At 41.7% G+C, this 8145-nt stretch overlaps 1 long non-coding RNA gene across 1 annotated transcript; it reads right to left on the bottom strand.

Annotated features, from left to right (window-relative positions):
• Positions 1–371: 371 nt before the first annotated feature.
• LOC131818449 (uncharacterized) lies at positions 372–1971 on the bottom strand. Its single transcript, XR_009348827.1, has 3 exons — positions 1914–1971; positions 759–869; positions 372–562 (listed from the first exon to the last, which is right to left on the bottom strand). It is a non-coding gene; the product is annotated as an uncharacterized LOC131818449 (long non-coding RNA).
• Between the last annotated feature and the right edge of the window lie 6174 nt (positions 1972–8145).

Genomic DNA, 8145 nt, shown 5'->3' with positions numbered 1-8145 from the left:
CCCTGGTTTATAAATTCTGAGAGGGTGTGGAAGGATGTGAAGTTGTCACTGTTAGGTCCCTAGAATCGGGCAGCACAGCCAAGGCCTTTGACAGCATAAATAGAGTTAGGGCATGAATATATGAATGTGGGCAGAGGGATGCTATCCTGGGGAACCAGTGCCCCACCCTGTATCCCATGACCCTCATGCCTTGACAGGATCCCAGTGTTGGTCTTGGGCCCAGGTCCGATAGGTTGTCTTGAGTGACCACTTCTTTCCCCCATTAACCATCTCAAGTTGCTGGCTTGGGCTATCCATACTGGGCAGTCCAGACATTGGCGAGGTTGTCCCATTTGGCCCAAATGTATACTTAGAGTGAAGGTGACTGACACTGTTATATATTTGATGGTTTGTTCATGAGCTGAAAAGGAGGTTACCGAGCAAATACAGTTATCATGATCACAATCCAGGTGTTGAGTATACCGATGCATCCCAAAGAAATTGCTATGACTGAGAGTACGAAGGTTGTCTCAGAGGTCTCAGCTGCCAATTCTGGCTCATCCCTATAGTTATGGCGCCTTGTCTGGTTTGAGGGGAGAAGAGAAATGGGAATAGTTGGGCTGAAAGGGTTATTTAAGCCCTTTTGTAAGGAAGGGTGTAAGGAACCAGGATGGGGGCCTGAACCAACAGGAGGTTAGATCATGGACATAACTGGTTCAGGTTCAGGGCCAGGGTGGAGAGGGAGGAGAGGGCAGGAATGGTTTGACACAGATTCCCACCTGGGAAGAGTAGTACATGGCTGCACTGCCTATGGGACAACACAGCAAGTAGGCCAGGATCGCCAGCACAAGGTAGTCCTTTGGGGGCTCATCAGACATAATTTCAAATGCCTGGGGACAGGGGATAGGTTATCTCTCAGAATGACTTCTGGACTCTCTTGTCCCCTCTGACTACCTCCTGTTTCATGCTAACACATCTCTCCTTGGCTTCTATAAATCTTCATTGACTCCCTTTAAAACTCATACTGATCCCCTCTAATTCCTATCATGTCCCCTGTAACCTGTCATTATTGCCTTTAATACCTCCTTCTATCCTGGATCTCCCAGCCCCCTCCACTCCTATGCTCTATAATGCCTGCCTGTTCCCAGTAGCCCTTTCCCTGTCTCCTATAACCTCCTCCCTGTCTTCTAGAACTGCCTTGCTGGTCTCTACAGCATGTCTCACTTGGCCCCTAACACCATCCCCACAAAATCCCTTGCTGACTCTGATGACTCTCACTGCCCTCCCTGGAGCCACAACTGAGCCACTATCACACTTTGTTCCTGTAACACCGTCATGGTTCCCAAAAGCAGCCTTTTGCCCCTATAAAACACCTACAAAGAAGACCCTACTCAACACTTGAACACTGCTTTCCATCTATAGAACCTTGTTCCATCATAAAGCTCTCACCCTATAAAACTGTGTGTGCCTACAGTACCTCTCTCTTGATCTCATTTGCTGTCTCTCTCACTCTGTCCCGATGGACCATTGTCTGTTATGAGCCTTACTGTTTACCCATCAACTCTCCCTTCCCCTCCCCCCCCCACCCATGGCCTCTCTGTTGGCTCCTCTAAGGCCTTCCTTGACCAACTCTAAATTCTAAGTCCTCTCCATGTCCCTTTGTGGCCTCTTCTCTGTCCCCTTATAAAGGCCTGTCCTTTCTCCCTCTGCCACCTTCTCCCAACCTCTGAAACTAGCGTCTTGATCCTCTGAACCCTTCTTTCCTCCACTCCTAGCAGCCTCCCGGTTCTCCTAAAGCCGTGTTCCCTCTAAATAGTTCTTATAACACCCTGTCTCCTCTTGAGACCCTTCTTTCCCCCTCATTCTGCCATTACTCACGCTTTCTTCCTCCCACCCTATCACCCCATATATTCCCTCTCTGCCCCTTCAGACACCTCATTAGGGAATCTAGATCAGTCACTACCAAGGCTATGGGGAGCCTCTCCCTCACCCAACAGGCAGGAATTACCATAGAGACCATGCAGGTTCCGCCTCCTATTCTATCTTTCTATTATTATTGGCTGATTGAGGTTGCATGTGATAGGGTGGGGAATCCAATACTCACATGGCTGCTGATTGGTCTGAAGGAGTTCAAACTCTTCCTACTCTCTCAGGTGATTGGTGATGTCAAACCGGAGTCTTGTTGGGGGCGGGGCAGGGAGGGAAGTACCACTTGGGGGCAAGAAGGATGTAGGCCTAGGAGTCTTGGGTTGCTTCCAGGACCTTGAGAATGGTCATTTAACAGCTTGGAGTCAGGTTCTTTAGCAGTAGGGGGAAACTGTGAGAATTAACATCGTTTCATGTGAATATTTTCTACTGGTATATCCTCTTTGGTGAAGTGTCAGTTCAAATTTTTTTCTCATTTTAAAATTGAGAAAAAATTGGTTTGTTGTCATTACGGTAAAATAGGGGGTCACTTACATATTTCAGATACAAGTCTTTGTCAGATGTGTGATATACAATATTTTCTCTGGCTCTGTAGCTTATCTTTTCATTTTTGAACAGTGTCATTTGGAGAGCAAAGGTTTTTACTTTGAATTGAGTCTTTTTTTTCTTTTTTACTTTTATGAATGTACTTTTGGTGTAATGTCTAAGAAGTCTGCTTAATCCAGGGTCAGGAAGATATTCTCTTAATGTTTGACAGATTTACATTTTACATTTAGATTGATGATCCATATTGAGTTAATATTTGTATAAGATGTGTAGTTTTAGTGGGGATTAATTATGTTTTGCAGATGGTGGTCTAATTAATCTAACACCATTGAAAGAAACCCTGTTCTTTCTTCTATAAATTGCATTTTGATTTATTTTATAATAAACTGATCATATTAATGTGGGTCTCTTTCTACACTCCTTATTCTGTTTTGTTGATCTGGTGTCTATCCATTTGCAGATACCACACTATGTTATTAATGTAGTTTTACAGTGATTCTGAAAATCGGGTAACATGAGTACTCCAACTTTGTTGATCTTTTTCAGAATTGCTTGACTATATTTGTGTAGATCTAGAAATCTTGTTGGTCTTTTAATAGGAATTGCATTAGTGATTCAGATCAGTTTGGGAGAGACATGGAGTTTCCATTTCACCAGCAGGGGAAGCCTCTCCATTTAAGCCTTTTCCTTCCTTCATAAGCAGCTGTAGTTCAACCACAGAGCTGAAACACATAATAGGTTTAGATTTATACTCAACTACTTGCTTTGTGAGAACTATTGCATATGATACTATGATGATCATTTTTGATAGCTGTTATTTTATTTATTTATTATTTTGTACAGAAGTATAATTAACATACAGTGTTAGTTTCACGAGCACAACATAATGATTCAGCAATTCTATGTATTACTCAGTGCTCATCAAGATAGGTGTACTCTTAATCCCCTTTACTTATTTAAATAGATTTGATCGGATTGTTCACTGTTAGCATAAGGAAACACATTGGATTTTTGTGTGTTCCTGCTTAAACTCATTTTATCCATTCCCGCCGGAGGGGTTTTATTTTTGTTTTTGTTTCCTGGATTTTTTGTAGATTCCTTGGGGTTTTCTACATAGACAATCATGTCATCTACAAAAAGGGTAGTTCTATTTCTTCCTTCAAATCCCTATGACCTTTCTTTTTTTTTTTTTCTGACTTGTTGTACAGATTAGGACTTCCAGTCTGATGTGGAAATAGGAGTGATGTGGGAGAGGCCATGCTTGCCTTGTTACCAGTTTTGAAGAGAAAACCTTCCCCTTTATCATGACATAGGATGTTCGCTATAGGTTTTTTGTAGATGCCCTTTATCAGGATGAAGAAGTTCCCTGTTGGTCCTGGTGTGCTGAGTTTTTATTGTGAATTGATGCTGAACACTCCCAAGTGCCTTTTCTGCACCATCTGATGATGTGGTTTTCCTTCTTGAGATGGTTAATATGGTTTGATTGCATTGGTTGATTTTCTTTTTTTTTTTTTTTTAAAGATTTCATTTATTTATTTGTAAGAGACAGAGGGAGAGAGAGCAAGCGAGCACAGGCAGACAAAGAGGCAGGCAGAGGCAGAGGGAGAAGCAGGCTCCCTGCTGAGCAAGGAGCCCGATGTGGGACTCGATCCCAGGACCCTGGGATCATGACCTGAGCCGAAGGCAGCTGCTTAACCAACTGAGCCACCCAGGCGTCCCGGTTGATTTTCTAATATTGAGCCAGCATGGCATTCCTGGGAGAAACCCCTGGTGGTGATGGTTTATATTCTATTCATATACTTTGTAATAGTCCCTTATTTTCTCTTTAGTGTCTTCAAGAGCCTCTAGATGTATTTCCTCCTTGTTTTCTGTTATTGGTTATTTTATCTTCTGTCTTATTTTGTCAGTCTTATGAGAGGTTTATCAATTTTATCTGTTATTTTCAAGAACCAGCTTTTGGTTTCATTAATTTTCTCCATGGTTTCATTGTTTTCCCTTGTCAATTTCATTGATTTTTTTTTTCTTCACTCCTTTTTTTTAATATATATTTTTAAATTTATTTTTTATTTATTTTCGGCATAACAGTATTCATTATTGTTTCACCACACCCAGTGTTCCATGCAATCCGTGCCCTCTATAATACCCACCTCCTGGTACCCCAACCTCCCAACCACCTGCCAATTCAAACCCCTCAGATTGTTTTTTAGAGTCCATAGTCTCTCATGGTTTACCTCCCCTTCCAATTTCCCCCAACTCCCTTCTCCTCTCTAACTCCCCATGTCCTCCATGCTATTTGTTATGCTCCACAAATAAGTGATTCTCTCTTCTTTCTTCTGTTTGTTTTGGCGGGGAGGGAATTATTTTGCTCTCTTTTTTTAGTATCTTAAGTTGGAAGCTAAGATCATTAATTTAAGACATTTCTTCTTTTCTTTTCTTTTTTTTTTTAAAGATTTTATTTATTTATTTGACAGAGAGAGATCACAGGTAGGCAGAGAGTCAGGCAGAGAGAGAGAGAGAGAGAGAGAGAGAGGAGGAAGCAGGCTCCCTGCCATGCAGAGAGCCCAATGCGGGGCTCAATCCCAGATCATGACCCAAGCTGAAGGCAGAGGCTTATCCCACTGAGCCACCCAGGCAACCCAAGACATTTCTTATTTTCTCATACGAGTATTTGAGATTGTACATTTCCTTTTAAGCACTGCTTTAGCTGTACCCCACATATTTTGGTATGTTATTTACTTCAATTTTGATCAGTTAAAAGCATTTTCTAATTGCCATTGACAGATGAATTACTTGCTTTTATGTTTTTCCCCCAAGTGTTGGGATGTTTTCCTATTATCTTTCTCCTGTTGGTCCCTACTTTACTTTTATGATGGCCAACATGATAGTTTTCTATTTCTATTTAACAAATCACCATACACTCAGTAACTTAAAAAAACAGCCATTCATTATCGCACTGTTCTATAGGTGAGAAATCCAGAACCTGTATGGCCAAGTTCTCTGCTCAGGTTTTCACAAGGCTGAAATGAATGTGTCTGCTGAAATGTGTTCTCATATGGAGCTCTGGATGCTCTTCTAAGCTCTTGGGGTTGTGGCAGATCAGTTCTTTGAGGGTTTGGGACTGAGGCCATTGTCTTTTCCTTGCTATCAACCAAGATCTATTCTCAGTTCCTAAAGTCACATGCATACCTGCATGTGGTCCTGTTCATCTCAAAGCCAGCAAGGGCGAATCTCCCTCCATCAAAGTCTGTCTCACACTTTGAGTCTCTGACTTCCACTGTCTCTGACCTCTAGACCCAGATAAAGACCTCATGTATTTAGGGTTAGGTCCACTGAGATGTCCTTTTCTTAGAGTCAGCTGTGCCATATAACCTAACTTCATCACGGAAGAGATATAGCATCATATTGATGGTTGGGGATTATATAGGCTTATACCCCGGGGCAGGAATATTGGTGGGGGGGCATATTAGAATTCTCCTACCATAGTCAGATAATATGACTTTGTATGTATGGGTTGTTTTGTGTGCTTTCATATGCTTTTTATAATTTTAATTCTTGGGAATTTGTTAGAAGTTTGTTTAATGAGCACAGATATGTTCTATTCTGATGAAGTTCCATGTGCATTTGAAAAGAATATGTATCTGCTGGGGCACCTGGGTGGCTCAGTGGCTTAAGCCTCTGCCTTCAGCTCAGATCATGATCTCAGGGCTCTCTGCTCAGCGGGGAGCCTGCTTCCCTGCTCCCACCCCCTGCCCCGTCTCTGCCTGCCTCCCTGCCTACTTGTGATCTCTGTCTGTCAAATAAATAAAATAAAATCTTAAAAAAGAAAGAAAATACCAAATTTGTTTATAAATTCACCTGTTGATGAACATTGGATTGTTTTTAGTTTTTGCCTGTTACAAAGAAACCTTTTATAAACATTCATGTACAAGTTTTTATGTGAATGTGCATTTCATTTCTCAGATAGAAATACCCAATAGCGCAATTGCTGGGTTTCATTTTTTTTTTTTTTTAAGATTATTTGAGAGAGAGAGGGAGTCGGGAGAGGGGGCAGAGAGAGTCCCAGGCAGACTCTGCGCACTGAGTGCAGAGCTGGTCACAGAGCTTGATCTCATGACCCTGAGATCACGACCTGAGCCAAAACCAAGGGTTGGATGCTTACCTGACTACGCCACCCAGGCACCCTGCATATTCAGTTTTATAAGTAACTGTTAAATTGCTTTCCAGACTAGGTGTGCCATCTCACACCGTCACCAGCTATGTATGAGGGATCAGGTTTCTCTGTACCTTTGCTGGTATTTGATGTTATCACTACTTTTTGTAAATCTGAGCCACTCTGGCAGATTTGTAGTGATATCGCAGTGTGCTTTTAATTTGCATTACCTTGATGGCTAATGATACTTAGCATCTTTTTATGTGTTTACTTGCCATCTGTATATCTTCTTTGGTAGAAGGATGGGCATGTTGTTGTCCATTTTCTAATTGGATTTTTAAAATATTTGGTTTTGGTGCACTTTTTATATTTTTAATACAATATTGTCTGCCATATCCAAACACAGTTATACTGGGAGTTAGGGTTTCAGTATATCAATTTTTAAAAAAAAAATTTGTTTATTTATTTGACAGACAGAGATTATAAGTAGGCATAGAGGCAGGCAGAGAGAGAGAGAGAGGAGGAAGCAGGCTCCCCGCCGAGCAGAGAGCCCCATGTGGGGCTCGATCCCAAGACCCTAGGATCATGACATAAGCCAAAGACAGAGGCTTTAACCCACTGAGCCCCCCAGGCACCCCTCAATATATCAATTTTGTAGAATTACCTTACGATCTAGCACACACCACTGGATACCTACCCCCAAAGTCAAAAACTAATTCAAAGGGCTCCATGCACATCTGTGTGTTTTTTTTTTTTAAAGATTTTATTTATTTATTTGACAGAGATAGATCACAAGTAGGCAGAGAGGCAGGCAGAGAGAGAGAGAGGAGGAAGCAGGCTCCTCGCTGAGCAGAGAGCCCGATGTGGGACTCGATCCCAGGACCCTGAGATCATGACCTGAGCCGGAGGCAGCGGCTTAACCCACTGAGCCACCCAGGCGCCCCACATCTGTGTTTTTTTGCAGCATTATTTACAATCACCACATTGTGGAAGCAACCCGTGCTTATCGATAGATGAGTGGATAAAGAAATTTTAAAGAAGATGTCGTATATATATACAACACACACATACTGGAATATTATTCAGCCATAAATAGAATGAAATCTTGCCATTTGCAACAACATGGATGGAGCTAGAGAGTATTGTGTTAAGTGAAATAAGTCAGTCAGGGAAAGAAAATTACCATACATTTTCACTCATATGTGGAATTTACAAAACAAAACAAATGAGCAAAGGGAAAATAGAGAGAGAGAGAGAGAAACAAACCAAGAAACAGATTCTGAACTATAACCAGTTTTGGAGGGACACAATTCAGTCCATAGCAATGCTCAAATTCACTACTCATCAGAGAAATGCCAATTAAAGCAATAAGGAGCTATCACTTCTCACTCATCAAAGTGACAGAAATTCATAGGATTGAGGATATCATGTGCTGCCAAGAAGGCAAAGAATGATTCTTTCAAACACTGGGGCTGAGGTGTGATTTGATAAAGCCTTTGCAGAAGTCATCATGGTATTAACCACTGAAGCCAAACTGAGTTAAA

The sequence above is a fragment of the Mustela lutreola genome, chromosome 16 (assembly GCF_030435805.1).
Source record: "Mustela lutreola isolate mMusLut2 chromosome 16, mMusLut2.pri, whole genome shotgun sequence".
Classification (NCBI taxonomy): domain Eukaryota; kingdom Metazoa; phylum Chordata; class Mammalia; order Carnivora; family Mustelidae; genus Mustela; species Mustela lutreola.
Note: the sequence above shows the minus strand (reverse complement) of the source record. Positions and strands in the feature narration are given on the sequence as shown.